The sequence below is a fragment of the Eschrichtius robustus genome, chromosome 7 (genome assembly GCF_028021215.1).
Source record: "Eschrichtius robustus isolate mEscRob2 chromosome 7, mEscRob2.pri, whole genome shotgun sequence".
In the NCBI taxonomy this organism is placed as follows: Eukaryota; Metazoa; Chordata; class Mammalia; order Artiodactyla; family Eschrichtiidae; genus Eschrichtius; species Eschrichtius robustus.
In genome coordinates, this window is record NC_090830.1 from 112,567,547 (window position 1) to 112,583,765 (window position 16,219).

The 16,219-nt window shown below is 46.0% G+C and overlaps 1 pseudogene; it reads left to right on the forward strand.

Annotated features, from left to right (window-relative positions):
• The first annotated feature begins 3,192 nt into the window (after nucleotides 1-3,192).
• On the forward strand, nucleotides 3,193-3,601 carry LOC137767775 (large ribosomal subunit protein eL32-like; annotated as a pseudogene).
• The last annotated feature ends 12,618 nt before the right edge of the window (nucleotides 3,602-16,219 follow it).

The window sequence follows — 16,219 nt, forward strand, 5'->3', positions numbered from 1 at the left end:
CTCCTCTACCTGCCTATATGGCCATGGAGCCCAATCCTCCCTTTTTCATCTCCCTACTGCCCACCCATATTCCCTTCCCTCACCGGGAGCTTCACTGTTTAGACACAGACCACAGTTTCCATGCCACCCAATGACTGGAACACAAGACTACAGCAACCTGGGACTTCCCTGATGGCTCAGTAGTTAAGAATCCGCCTGCCAGTGCAGGGGACACGGGTTCGAGCCCTGGTCCGGGAAGATCCCACATGCCGCCAAGCAACTAAGCCCGCGAGCCACAACTACTGAGCCCGCGCGCCTAAAGCCTGTGCTCCGCAACAAGAGAAGCACCGCAAAGAGAAGCCTGTGCACCTCAAAGAAAAGTAGCCCCCACTCGCCGCAACTAGAGAAAGCCCGCGTACAGCAACAAAGACCCAACACAGACAAAAATAAATAAATTAAAATAAATAAATTAAAAAAAAAAAAGACTACAGCAACCCAAGTCTTCTCCAACCCACAAAGGCCAGAGATCAAAGCCCACCCCTTTCTCCTGTAGGAAATTGTTGGCCAGAGTGGGCTGTATCCAAACCACTCTGCTTTCCGCCCATACCCTGACCCAGCCATCAAGGGAACTTGTCCTTAGGAAGTGTTCCACACTGTACAAATGTACCAGAACTTGGTTCACACTTCCCCTTGGTGGTCAGGGAAAGAGAGGAAGTTGGAGAGTGGGGAGGGGGCAGCTCTAGACCCCCAGCTCAAGAGGGAGCCCCCTCAGGCTGGAATGCCTGGCACCCTTACTGCCCTGGAAGAAAGGAAGAAAAATCCTGAGTGGCTCCCCAGGGCCCCACTCAATCTCTTCTTAGGCACAGGCTCCCCCTGGTGGTTACTGTCATCACCGCCAGCTCCACCATCACCCTTAAACAAGCACACACTTGCACATTTCTTGACTAAGACTGAAGAAGCCTTTGAAGGTGGTAAATTAAGGTTCTCTGAGGGCAAGAGAGGAGGAGAGGAGGAGGTCAGGGTAGAACTCAGGGAGCAAATCAAGGGGAGGGGAAGTGACCCTGGTCTTGTACTAGGACAGTATCACCCAGAAGAAAGAGGGACATGAGCTGCCAGGATGCTTCCTCTCCAGGGTTGGAACTCTGCCCTAGCTACCAGACTGATCTGGATAATTTGAGCCAACTGAGGAGGAAGTTGAGGGCACAGCAGAGATTTCTGGGAAGGCACAGTGAGGTCATATTTTACATGAATTTAAAATATAGGAATAAGATGCTGGGCTTTATTCAAAATCAATAGTCTCACTTTATGCACAAAATGTGAAATGAAGGTGAATCTTCATAAATATAAAACTTTTTGAGAATCACAATTTCAAGGCTAATGGACTGAGTGAACTGTAAACTGCTTACACTATTACTGCATGCGTCCCCATTTCTGCTGGTAAACAAAAATTCAGGTGGGGAGGGAGGCTGAATCAGGCTGTGAGGTCAGGGCTGAGTGACCAGGGTCACTCACCAGTTGTAGGTAGAAGCCTTGGAGTGGTTTCTCCTCTAGTTCCCAGAGGGAGAGCCGGGGCCTGGCTCCAAAGGTCGCTACACAGGAGCAAGAACAAAGGTGAGGAAAGACAGAGGCAGAGAGATGAGTAAGAGGATGAGGTTGGACCAGGAGAAGAGAGAGGAGACAGACAGATGGGAACGGGAAGAGGGACCTGGGGGAGGCAGGGAAATGCTCTCACTCTGGAGAGCAGAGGACGCTCTCAAGTGTGATTGCTGGAGGATGGAGGACAGAGCAGAGAGGGGTCCCTTGGGGCCTCTCACCAGAATTATAGCCAGAGCGTAGAGCCAGTGGGACAGCTTGTCTAGATTTGGTCTCCCAGAGCTTTCCATTATCTGAGAAATGAAGGAAAAAGGAAGGAGCTGTGAAGAGCTGAGGAAGGGGGAGTGGGGGGGTGGCCTGCACCAAGAATGAGGTCAGTCCACCTCATTTGGGCCTCGCTGAGCTAAAGGTTCTGGAGGGGCAGACTGTCCAGGTCTTTCATAGGTGTCAAGTCCTCAGGCTTTGGCAGCCACTCAGATTCCAAGGTGACATGCAGTCTTCTCAAAGTCTCTATTATTTTTGTTTTGTTCCAGGGAAAAGTGGGCATTGTCCCACCCTTAACCACCCCACACAGGCTCTAGGAACAGCCTAGAGCCTCAGAACTGGGGGGCAGAGCTTCCCCAGCATAGAGCCTTCCCCAGCATAGAGCGCTTCCCACAGAGCCCTGATGCTGGATGTGGGAAGGCTACAGTGGGAGAAGGAAAGGGAAGGCTGATGGGAGGTATAGAGGCAGAGGGGACCCAAGCATAGGCAGGTCAGTGTCCTGGGCCAAGGCAGGGGGGACACTGACCTGGATATCACTGGAGAGTTATTCAGAGGGGAAATCAAGTGACTGCTTATCACTGACTAGATTGGTTCATTGTTCTCATAGCCCTTTGGGGATAGTAGAGGGTCAGTATGGGCAAGAGGTGATTCATGGGAAGCCTAGGAGAGGGAGGATGGACACATCAGTGACCCACTTCCTCCCTCCACCAACTGGTCAAGCCCTAGTGAGTTCCCCAGCGAGTAGGTCTCCCCTGTAAATGTTGGGGAAGAAAAGAACATAAGGTGGACTTTATGGGGTATAAGAGAATGGCTGCTTCAAAAGAGGGGAATGGAATGGCTCCAGAGTAGAAAGTTTGGAAGTGGATGGCCAAGAGGGATCAAACCAGAGAAGAGTCAGAAAAACAGAGTGGGGAACACTGATTGGATTTCCTAAACCTTTGTAGTTTCTCCAATAAAAGATATAGTTTCTCCCTGTAGAAAGCAGCACCTTCCCAGCTGGTCCCAAATCTCGCTACTGAGACCCTGAAGAGGTGTGTTTTTTGTTTTAATGACAAGCTTAACTGGAACTGGGAGTAGGCTCTTGATTCTGTGTCAATTTTGTTAGCCTTGTCCATCATCCCCTTAATTACATCAGTCAGACCCTTAACTCAAAGAGGGCTCCTTTGCCTGGCATGAGAGAAAGCCAGGAAGAGGATCTGTGGTTAACCCATTTCTTCCCCTATGAATAATTTTTTGGAAGCAGAGTTCCAAGGGGTCATGTATGTGGGAACGGCTGAGGAGCCATCAAGAAAACAAGAGGGAGCTCTTCTCTGCGGCACTGCCTATGGAGGTGGCAGCCATCTCCTACTAGGCATCATGGCCACCCTCAGACCCCTCACAAAGCCCAAGATTATCAGAAAGAGGACCAAGAAGTTCATCTGGCACCAGTCAGACTGATATGTCAAAATTAAGCAGAACTGGCGGAAACCCAGAGGCATTGACAATAGAGTGCACAAGAGATTCAAGGGCCAGATCTTGATGCCCAGCATAGGTTATGGGGGCAACAAGAAAACAAAGCACATGCTGCCCAGCGGCTTTGGGAAGTTCCTGGTCCACAGGGTCAAGGAGCTTGAAGTGCTGCTGATGTGCAATAAATCTTACTATGATGAGATTGCTCACAACATCTCCTCCAAGAACCACAAAGCCATTGTGGAAAGAGCAGCCCAGCTGGCCATCAGAGTCACCAATCCCAATGCCAGGCTGTGCAGTGAAGAAAATGAATAGACAGCTCATGCACACATTTTGTTTGTGTTAATAAGACCATAAAACTCAGCAAAAAAAAAAAAAAAAGAGAGAGCAGTTGTCAGTCTGTCAAGTCTGCCCTGCCTCTCCCATCTCTGTGCCCAACTTCAATTCCCCATCACCATCCTGTCAAGCTCTGGTCATCTCTTTTCATTCCTCACATCTCTCACATCCATCTCTCAAAGTAATGGATTCTGAGCTTATGTTTATTGACCACTCAGTGGACAAACCCACTGAGTCCATCAATACACTGAAATTCTTAAAAGGTTGAATTCAACAAATCTTCTGTATTATAAACTCTGTTGATATCCCAATATCCTCCACCTGGGTATTCACATCTGGGTGGGGTGGTGGAAATGGAGTGGTAGTACAAAAGAACGATCTGGAGCTGGGGGGTACCCACCCCATATGTGCCACAATGTCTGTGCCCCCTTATCCACTCTTTCTGGAATACCATGGAGAGACTGTGGGTCCCCTACTGGTGTTCCAACTTTCTCTAACCCCAAATCCATGCAACTAATTCTAGGAAAGGGGGGATTGGGAGTTGGCCCTACTGGGACTTCTTTGGTGACTCTCCTAAAAAATCATTCCATAAAAGGGCTATTCCTGCATGAGGCTGAGGAAATACAGAGGTGAGAAAAACCAACTGGGAGGTGCTCAAATGTAGCCATACAGAGGTAAAGGGGAACATGAATGTTGTGCTGGTCGGTGTCTTCAGGCCAGATCTAAGAGGAGAGGCTGGCTGCCCTTTCATTCCATGGACCAGGGTTGGCAGAAGTTTCCCAGGTTTCTGAAATTTTCAAACCTTCCTCAGACTTCGGGCCTCTTTTCACATAGTGACCAACTGTAAAAGCTTTGAAAGGAAAAGGTACCATGCAATTGTCTTTAGGGAGATCTTAACACGGGGGGCAAAGAGGTGTGAGGAGAGCTGGTGCCCCACTCAGCATCCAGTCTAGAGGCGTGAGGACCCCCAGAGATTGAATGGGTAGGAAGCAGCCTGAGGCTCTTGCAGTTTGTAGGAAAGAAGAAAGGAGGCACGAGGTAGTACCAGCTGCAAGGCTTCTACGGCTCCCGGTTCAGGAAGAGAATCCCCAGAGTAGGAAAGAAAAGAACCCAGCTGAATGGCTAGGTCCTGGCAAGTAAGGAAGAAACAGGGCTCAGGGAGCTAACTTGGTTTGGCAAAAAGACCCTTATGGGGGCTTAACCCTGATGGCTTCCCCAGCATATTAAGACCACCCTCAGGAACAGTCCTACTTTGTTAATGATCATATAGGGGTTCATCTTCAAAAAAGTATTTAACACTGATATCAGCTCATTAACATCTGGGAGCTGGAGAAAGAAAAAGGGGGAGGGCAAAGACTAAGGCCATGTGCCTTGCTTGCCTCACTGGCCTCGTGGAGGCGGAAACTCCCCCTCAGTTCCTTTCCAAATCCTCACACGATAGACACAACACCCTCCCATTGTTCTATAGAGAACAGTGGTCTGGATTCTGCCAGTGCTGACCCTTCCCTGCCACCAACATTTGTGTGCCTGTCTCAATTTAAAGGCTCTTGGGGACTAGGCTGGGAATCAAATTCTCCATCATAAAGGGGCTTCTTTGGGAATTCACTGGCGGTCCAGTGGTTAGGACTCTGTGCTTTCACTGCTGAGGGCACAGGTTCGATCCCTGGTCAGGGAAATATGATCCCACAAGCCGCACAGGGCGTGGCCAAAAAAAAAAAAAAGAGGGGCTTCTTTAAGTAGGGATAGATTTCTCCTCTCAGAGTCAATGACTCTCCAAGAGTGGGCTTAGGTTTCCTCCATCCAATTGGAGGCACATGTAGTGGGTTGAATCGTGGCCCCCAAATGATATGTCCACCCATAACCTCAGAATATGACCTGATTTTGAATAAGCGTCCTTGCAGAGTTAATTAAGGTAAGGATCTCAAAAGGAGATCATCCTGGACTAGGGTGGGTCCTAAATCCAAGAATGAGTATCCTTATAAGACAGACAAGGGGACAACACAGAGACACAGAAGGAGAAGGTCATGTGAAGACAGAGCAGAGATTGGAGTGATGGGTTTACAAGCCAAGGAATGCCAAGGATTGCTGCCAGCCCCCAGAAGCTAGGAAAGAGGCATGGGATGGATTCTCCTCAGAGCCTCCAGAACAAACCAACCTTGTGGACACCTTAGTTTTGAACTTCTGACCTCCAGAACTGTGAGAGAATAAATTTCTGTTGTTTAAAGCCACCAAGTTTGTGATAATTTGTTACTGCAGCCTTAGAAAGCTAATACACACCCCAAGAATGAGGTTGGGTCTCCCTCATCAGGTCTCCCTAAGGACGGGGTATATATCTTGGGTGGAGGCTATCTTTTCTGGGTCAAACTCAGGATAGCAGTAAAGAGCTGAAGGTCTTGGGAGGGCCCCTCACCAAGCTAAGGCTGAGGTTGAGCCTTAAGCCATGAACTTGCACTTGCTGGTAGAGCTCCCTGCACTTGCCCAGGGTGCTATAAGGCTGCTGCCAGGGTCTGGAGCTCTGACCCCTCTTCCTAGAGAGCTGAGAGGCAAGGTCCCCATTGCTTGGCAATACCTTCTTCAACGCTGCTTTGGTTGCTAGGAGAGGAGCCAAGAACAACAAACAGGACCCAGGCTCTGGTGCTGACAGTGGGAAGAGGACCTGGCTTTGACCTCAGCCTGGGGAGGAACTGCTCTGCCAGGCCACACTGGGGCTACAATCCTGGGGACCCCCTGGATAACTTCCACCCCTCCCCAACACACACACACACACACTAGAAGAGCATTTCACACCTCAAAGTACCTCCCTGGACTTCCCTGGTGGCACAGTGGTTAAGAATACGTCTGTCAATGCAGGGGACACGGGTTCGATCCCTGGTCCGGGAAGATCCCACGTGCCGCAGAGCAACTAAGCCCTTGCGCCACAACTATTGAGCCTGTGCTCTAGAGCCTTAGAGCCAGAACTACTGAGCCCATGTGCCGCAACTACTGAAGACTGCGTGCCTAGAGCCCGTTCTCCACAACAAGAGAAGCCACCTCAATGAGAGGCCCACGCACCACAACGAAGAGTAGCCCTTGCTCTCTGCAGCTAGAGAAAGCCTGCGTGCAGCCAAAAATTAAAGAAAAAAAAGTAACTCCCTGTCACCTACTTCATCTGATCCTCCTACCCTCTGAAGCCCACAGAGCAGCAGTTATGATGCCCATATTACAGAGAAAACTAAGCTGCAAACAGGCAAGCTGGATCCTTGGCTAGCAGGTGAGAGAGGTGGGACTAGAAAGGAGACAGGCCTACAGGCTTTAGGCCAGCACCCTTCCCCTTCCCGTGTGGGATCCTATCCTTGAGCTGAGAGGGGTTCCCCAGGTCCACACGGCAAGGGGAAGGGTGACCCCCAGGCATGAGCGGACTACCCTAGCAGTGGGAGTTTAACTTAGTACTTAGGAAAGACAGGCATATGAACAAAGGACCAAGAGCACTGAAACTTATAAAGCAAAGGAGGTGCATGTAAAAATAAAACATCCTTCTATTTTAATTAGCCCCAACACTTCAAGAGGGCCTGCCTGCCCATCGATCTGAGGCATTCCTCCCAAGTGTTAGAAGGGTACCTGGAGACACACTGGATAAGAACTCACAAGGATTTAATCCTGCCTTTACCACCTATTGTCTGTGTAACCTTGAATAACTTTCTTAACCTCTTTGAGCCTCAATTTCCTCAGCCATAAAAGAGGAAAAGGAATAGTATCTACATTATAGAACAGTTTTGAGGATTAAAAGAGAGAATGACTGTGGAAGAACTTACTTGTAAATTCTATACATGTCATTTGGAGGGCACTAATAGTTAGGAACCTTAGGAATCTCTTAAGATCAGTTTCTCTAACTCTGTTTTCCACAGGAGGGAACTGAGGATCTGAGGATAAATGACGGAGAAAGGGTCACAAAGTAAGTACAACAGAATTATATCATACAAAGAGATTAGATTTTAAAGTAAACACATAGGTCAAAAAGTGAATCATATAGTCAGAACATGATAGCTCCTTAAATCATCCATAAAATAAGGTAGAGCTGACCTCTCAATAAGTCCAGCTCAGCCAGTTGGGAACCAATTGTTGTTTCATTGGTTGAGCACCAGATTTGGCAGCTGGCTTGCTTTTAGGGTCCATGTTGCATGAAAAATGCTTGAATCATTGAACTCACACTTAGTGTAACTGAGACGCCATCTCCCTTCTCACCCTGCCAGTTGTTTAAAATGGAGTCGCTCTTTGCTGAGTGCAGACAGCTGTACTAGACCTAAGTTAAACGTGTCTATGGTGTGGCTCCATAGAGGTGGAAGCCAGATTCAAACCTAATAGTTGTGCCTTCCTCCCAAGCATTTGCTCATCCAGCTAGGAGGTCTTGACTGCTGTCACTGTGGGCCTGCTTCTACCTGAGCCTGGGCTGGTCTGCCCGCCCACAGCGCCCCCACAACCCATCCCTCTCACCCTCAATCTGGTCAGAAAAGGATTCCAGCATGGGCTTTTGATGCTGTGATATTGTGATTTATAATAAGAAATATGTAGTTGGTCTTCATCTCCATTTCTGGCACAGAGCTCCTAAAATTCTTGGAGCTTCATAATTGATAAATGTGTCTTGAGAAACACGTCTTGATATTCATAACAAATAAACCCGTTCAACTACACCAGAGTTTATGTTAATGAAGTGACTTTTGGAAAGTACCTAAGGCTGGGGCTGGTTGCCAGGGGAACCAACCTAGTGATCAGAGGGTTGGAACTTTCAGCTCCACCCCCTGACCTCCAGGGAAGGGAGAGGGACTGAAGGTTGAACCCATCACCAATAGTCAATGATTTAATCAATCATGTCTATGTAATGAGGTCTCCATAAAAACCCCAAAGGACTGGATTCAGAGAGCTTCCAGGTTGGTGAACCAGAATGAATCCACAGGGCAGAAGGTGGTGTACTCCAAACCCCCCAGAGAGAGAAGCTCCTGCGTTCAGGACCCTCCTGGACCTCTACCTATGTATCTCATCACCTGGCTCTTCATTCATATCCTTTAATAGCCTTTGTAATAAACTGGTAATCTAGTAAGTAAACTGGTTTCCTAAGTTCCCTGAGCTGCTCTAGCAAATTAATCAAACCAAGGAGGGGTGGCATGGGAACATCCAATTAATAGCCAGTCGGTCAGAAGCACAGGTAACAACCTGGACTTATGATTGGCATCTGAAGTGGGGGGGCAGTCTTGTGGGACCAAGCCCTTAACCCATAGGATCTGATGCTATTCTCCAGGTAGATAGTGTCAGAATTGAGTTGAATTGTAGGACACCCAGCTGGTACTGGAGAATTGCTTGGTGGTGTTGAAAAAAACATAATGGAGATACCCACGGAGGGCGATCCACATGTTGATCCCCAGCAAGGGCCTGAAATCTGGGGGAGACAGAATGATAATGAGCCACCAGAGTTCCCAGTCCCTCCTAGTCCCACTGCAGGCTGCTTCCACCTCACCCAGCAAGTTGGACTGGATTTTTCTGACGGGCTCCTATCCATAGATAGAGTTTACATCCATGTCCTGGGAGGTAGAGGGAGCAGGGTCAGGACACTAGGAGTAAGTTAAAATTCGAGGGAAGGGGGTTTCCTGCCCAGAAATCCTAGGGAGAAGGGACAGAGAAATGAGATTGGGTGGACTGATGTCTCACATCTGTGACTGTGAGGCCTGGAATCTGACACTCCCATGGGTGTGACTCAGGCTCTCTGGGAGGCTGGGATTCTGGAGTGGGGGTAGGATCTGAGTCTGGGACTCAGAGAGAAATTCCCAGGGGTGGAGGGAGGGTTATGTCCCCTCTGTGCCTGAAGGATGGACTTAAGAGTGAAGGTTGTACATGTTATTTCCAAGGGAGTAGCTGCTGTAGGAAATGGCCTCACACAGTTGCTTATTGCTTATGAAGCTGCAGATGTTCCAGCCCCTGAGGAGACAAGGCAGGAGAGAGAGTGGGAAAGAACTCAAGGCCAGGTCAGAGTATGCAGAAAGGTTGAGTCAGTAGAGGACAGGTGGGGGTGTAGAAATTAAGAGAAGATGGATGGAGGTGAGGGGTCAGGGAGGAGAGAGAAAAATGGAAGAGGGGTCAGAGGCAGATGAGAGGAACCAGAGTATAGGCAGGGGTTGGGTTTGGGGAGTTCTGGGTAATGAAAGGGATGGTTCTTGGAGGGATGGGGCCGAGAAAGTCAGAGTGGGGAGTAAGTTGCATAAGGTGGGGAGGGGTTACAGGTTAGGGTAGGATCTTCCTGAGGAGACCAGAGGTGGCTCCTGGCCTGAGTGACTAGCTTTCAGACATGAGGGGTGGGCACTGGGTAGGGGAAGGGCAACAAACAAGAGGAGCGTGGTCACACCCAGCGGGAAGCAGGCAGATAGGTGGTGCTGGGAACTGGAGTGATAAAATGAATAGCCCCTGCAGAACTCACACAGGCAGCCTTACAGGCTGAAGCCAGACAGAAAGAGCACCAGACCGAAGATGAAGGCAAGCATCAGGTACAGTTATGTAGCCAGCCTCGTATTTCAAGACCTGGGAGGGGGCCTGGAGGGAATGTGGTCTTAGGCTTCAGCCAGACATCCAGGTAGCTACTCACACGTCTTACCTCCCACGTATGCAGGGCAGGGAGGGGTAGTGGCAGGGTGGCCTCTGGAGGCCAAACTTGCAAATGGAGCTCGCCTTATCTTCTTGAAGATGTCCCACTGGCTGTCCTTGTTTTTTAGAGACCAAGAGACCTTGCTCTCACAAGTCTAGGTCTAAGTGTGAGAAGAAGCAGAGTGGTGAGACAGAAGGGACCCAATTAGCCAGCACCTCCTGGACAAAGGGAGACAGCCTCTCCCATGCCCCTCCTTATACTATCCAGAAAGCATCATGATATACTGATATGGGACAGGAGGGCTCCAGTGGGGTACTCCAGAGCCTCTCTGCTTTGCTGCTAGACTGGCCTACTTAATTTGCAGTTTCCTAGCTCTTAACCCTCCCATTCCTCCAAACCAGTCCTCCCATTCCTCCAAACCAGTCCTCCCACACATCCTACTTCACAGTCCCGGCCACTCCCACCCCAGTGGGCTTTGAAGCATCTCCTGGGGTGACCTCCTGGCAGTGAGCAGGCTGGGAAAGGGGAGATGGAAGGACTGTTTCTGGTCTAACAGTTGGCTGGGGAGTGAGACGTCTTAGCCCTGCCCCCACCCCAGCCAACCTCCCAGGGCCTCTTGGCATATCACAATAGCTAATCTTTACTGAAAGCTTACTCTGTGCCAGGCATTCTCTAAACTCTCTATATCATTTCATCCTCCTAACAATCCTCTAAGACAGGTGCTATTATTATCCCCATTTTAGAGATGAGGAAACAAGCTCAAGGAGGTTAAATAACTTGTTCAGTGTTACCCACCTATAAGTGGTTGGGCCAGGATTCAAAAAAGGGGTGTCTCTAGCAAGAGCCCGTGCTCTGAACCACTGTGCGGTGATTACTTCAGGGGTCCCTATTTTAGTTCATGGCACCAGTGTCCTCCCAGTTCCTCCAAACCTTAACATTGCTTTTCATCCTTCCCACCTACTCACTCCCCATATTCAATAAACTGCCAAATTGTATCTATACTCCTGCTTCTCTCCCCAGTCCCAACACAAACACCCTAATTCAGGCCTTTATTACTTCCCACCAGGATTTTGTCTCTTTTATGGTTAGTATTGGTTGTTATAAAGGTAGTGTGAGTACATTAAAGGAAGTTTGAAAAATGGCAAAGAGAAGAAAAATCCACCCAGAATCCAATCATCTTATTCCCACCACTGTACTTTCTTCCCATGTATTGATACTGTTTCCCCAGGCATAGACCTTTTACATAATTGCAGACATTTTGTATGATAATTTATTATCCTACTTTTTCAGTTAACATTGATGGTAAGTGTATTTTTCACATTCTTTTAACCTCTTGGTAAACATCATTTTGATGGCTGTATAGTATTCCATTCTTAGAATGTCCCATAGTCAACCAAGCCATTCTCCTATCCATCACTTTCAGGAGTTTCCAAATTTTCTATATTATAAGTAATGCTGCGATTCCCAGAAATGAAATTAGTGGGTCAAATGTTGTATACATTAATATAAGTTGCTTTTCTGAGAGATTAGTTTACTTAAAGTGTATGACATTCTCCTCTCTTCACATCCCTTTCAGCATTGAGTAGGATCATTGAAAATCTTTGCCTCTTTAGTATGATTCTATTTACATACTTCAAAAACCAGGCAAAATCAATCATGGTGTTAAAAATTAGGACAGTGGGCTTCCCTGGTGGCGCAGTGGTTGAGAATCTGCCTGCCAATGCAGGGGACACGGGTTCGAGCCCTGGTCTGGGAAGATCCCACATGCCGCAGAGCAACTAGGCCCGTGAGCCACAACTACTGAGCCTGCGTGTCTGGAGCCTGTGCTCCACAACAAGAGAGGTCGCGATAGTGAGAGGCCCGCGCACCGCGATGAGGAGTGGCCCCCACTTGCCGCAACTAGAGAAAGCCCTCGCACAGAAATGAAGACCCAACACAGCCAAAAATAAATAAATTAATTAATTAAAAAAAAAAATTAGGACAGCACTTACCCTTGCAGGGGAAAAATGATTGGGAAGGGTCATGAGGAAGACTTCAGGGTGCCGGTAATGTTCTACTTCTTGATCTCAGTGCTGGTTCAGTTTGTGTGTTTAGTTGGAGAAAATTCGTCAAGTTGTATTTTTATGATATGTGTACTTTTCTGTATGTTATACTTCAAAGCATAGTTTACCAAGCGCACCAAAAGCATAAGCAACAAAAGAAAAAATAGATAATTTGGACTTCATCAAAGTTTAAAACTTTTGTGCTTCAAAAGACACTCTCATAAAAGCAAAAAGACAACCCACAGAATGGGAGAAAACATTTGCAAACCATACATCTGATAAAAGACTTGCATCTACAATGTATAAATAACTCTTAAAACTCAATAAAAAATAATATGAAAAAGAAAATATATATAATTGAATCACTTTGCTGTACACTTGAAACTAACACAACATTGTACATTAACTATACCTCAAAAAAAAAAAACCAATAAAAAGACAATTAAAAAATGGGCAAAGGATCTGAAGAGACATTTTTCCAAAGAAGGTATACAAATGGCTAATAAAAGATGCTCAGTGGGGACTTCCCTGGTGGCACAGTGGTTAAGAATCCACCTGCCAATGCAGGGGACATGGGTTCAAGCTCTGGTCCAGGAAGATCCCACATGCCACAGAGCAGCTAAGTCCACGTGCCACAACTACTGAGCCTGCGCTCTAGAGCCTGCGAGCCACGACTACTGAGCCCGCGTGCCTAGAGCCCATGCTCCACAACAAGAGAAACCACCGCAATGAGAGGCCTGCACACCGCAACGAAGAGTAGCTCCTGATCACCGCAACTAGAGAAAGCCCTCGCACAGCAATGAAGACCCAATGCAGCCAAAAATAAAAATTAATTAATTAATTAAAAGAAAAGAGATGCTCAATGTCATTAGTCATCAGGGAAATGTAGATCAAAACCATGATGAGATACTACTTTGCACACTCCAAGATGGCTAAGATAAAAAAAAAAAAGACATGATAACAAGTGTTGGGGAGGATATAGAGAAATTAGAACCTTCATATATTGCTCATGGGACTGTAAAGTGGTGCAGTCACTTTGGAAAACAGTCTGGCAGTTGCTCAAAAGGTTAAACATAGAGTTACCATATGACCCAGCAATTCCACTTGTAAGATTTTAAATACCATAGAAGAAATCAGAAAGGAAAAGAGTGAATAATAAAAAAAGAAAAAAAATGAAGAGTGATCAAGTTTACTACATATAGACTAAATTTATAACTTTGGTATATGTGTGCGTAAATAAAAAGGTAGATCCTGACTCCCTACCCCCTACACCCACCAAAAAAAAAACACAAGTGTGCAGGGAAATACATTTGCAGCAAATATGATGAGTTACAATCTTTTTGTACAATTAAGGTATACAACCAAGAGAAATCAAAATATGTATCTAATCAAATATGTGTACCTAAATGTTCATAGCAGCATTATTCATAGCAGATAGAAAATAGAAACGACCCAAATGTCCCTCAACTGATGAATGGATAAATAAGATGTAGTATATTCATACAATGGAAAATTATACTTGGCAATAAAAAGAAATGAAATACTGATACATGGGGCGACATGGATGAAATTTGAAAATATGCTAAGTGACAGAAGCTAGGCACAAAAGACCATATATTGTATGAATCCATTTATATGACATGTCTGGAATAGGCAAATTAATAAAGATATAAAGTAGTGGTGCAGTGGTTAAAACACCACACTCCCAATGCAGTGAGCCGGGGTTTGATCCCCAGTCAGGGAACTAGATCCCACATGATGCCGCAACTAAGAGTTCGCATGCCACAACTAAGAAGCCTGCGAGCCTCAACTAAGACCCGGTGCAACCAAATAAATAAACATTAAAAAAAAAAAAAAAAGACGTAAAGTAGATTAGTAGTTGTCTGGGGCTGGGATAGCGGGGGAAAATGCTGCATGACTGCTGTTGGGTATGGGTTTTCGAAGTGATGAAAATGTTTTAAAATAGGTTTTGGAGATGTTTGCACAACACTTAAGAATATACTAAAAGCCATTGAACTGTACACTTTAAATGGGTGAATTGTATGGTGTGTAAATTATATCTCAATAAAGCTGTTACATATTTTTTTAATTTACTAAAAGAAATCTTTGTTTAATAGACAAAAAAGAGCCATATTATTATTTTTTAATTTTTTTAAAATTTATTTTATTTTATTTTTGGCTGCATCGGGTCTTCGTTGCTGTGCGGGCTTTCTCTAGTTGTGGTGAGCGGGGGCTACTCTTTGTTGCGGTGCTTGGGCTTCTCATTGCGGTGGCTTCTCTTGTTGCGGAGCACAGGCTCTAGATGCACAGGCTTCAGTAGTTGTGGCTCGTGGGTTCTAGAGCGTAGGCTCAGTAGTTGTGGTGCATGGGCTTAGCTGCTCTGCAGCTTGTGGTATCTTCCCGGACCAGGGCTCGAACCCGTGTCCCCTGCATTGGCAGGCGGATTCTTAACCACTGTGTCACTAGGGAAGCCCAAGAGCCATATTATTTAAATATACATTCGATTACTATATTTCTATGTGTTTTAGTCTTAGTGCTTCCTCCTCTGAAATTGTCCTTTACCCTTTTACCTAGTGAGGAGGCTCTTTATTAAACTTATTTTGCATTAATTAATTGTACAGAAAGATTGTAACTCATCATATTTGCTGCAAATATATTTCCCAGCACACCTGCTTTTTTTTTTTTTTTTTTTTTTGGCCGGTGTAAGGGGTAGAGAGTCAGGATCTACTTTTTTATTTACACACACATATACCAAAGTTATAAATTCAGTCTATATGTAGTAAAATTGATCACTCTTTTCATTTTTTTCTTTTTTTATTATTCACTCTTTTCCTTTCTGATTTCTTCTATGGTATTTAAAACCTTACAAGTTTATCCTTTCCACACATACTTCTAGAAAGGTGATGAATAGTATTTCATCTTATTTTCATCTAATTTTATTTGCTTACATTTAATTCTTTAATCTTATACAATTTATTTTATGATAAGATAGGATCTTTTTGTTTTGGTTTTTTAAGTTGCTAGTAGTATGGACTTCTCGGCCCCGTACTTGGTCCCCCTTCTCTAGTTCTACACACCACGCTAAACCAATCTTACTTAAAAAAAAATATCTAACTAGGTCACTTCTCTGTTCAAAAACAGTTAGTGGCTTCCCACTCCCTATAAAATTAAGTCTAAACTTATCAGCTTGGGAATTCCCTGGCGGTCTAGTGGTTACGACTCCAAGCTTTCACTGCAGAGGGCCCGGGTTTGATCCCTGGTCGGGGAGCTAAGATCCCACAAGCCACGCAGTGCGGCCAAAAAAAATAAACAAACTTCTCAGCTTGTTATTCAAAACTCTCTACAATCTAGAAAGACTACGGAGGGCAGTTTTGCTGATTCCTTCTCTCCTATCCAGCAAAGTACCCACCATTCCTTCCCTTGACCATCCCATTTCAGTACGTTCCCTAAAGCTATCCCTCTACTTAGAATGTCTGTCGATCCTTGACAAAATTACCTGTCACAGGTCCACCTCTATTCCACAATCACAACCAATTTCACCTTCAGCAAGAAGTGTTCCCAGATCACTTTGGTCAAAACGAATTTCTCTCCCTGTAAGTCTAAAACACTTCGCAGGTTTCTAATCCTGCTCCCTGATGTGTGCTTTTACTCAACATGTGGCTATGTCTGACTTTCCCCTGTTTGGGGAGTTTCAGGAGGGCAGGGACCAGGTCTTAACCGTGACCTCCTTAGACCCTGCAGTGACAGTCCATTACATTTGGATGAAATTCAAAATCCTTGCTATCTCTGTGATCTTAGGCAAGTTGCTTGGCCTCTCTGGCACTTAGTTTCCTCCTATTAATGGGAGATAATAACAGTACCCACAACACAGAGCTGTGCTCAGCTTTTGATGAGATAATAATTGATATAAAGCATTTCTCACAATACCTGGTGCAGAATGAATGTTAAC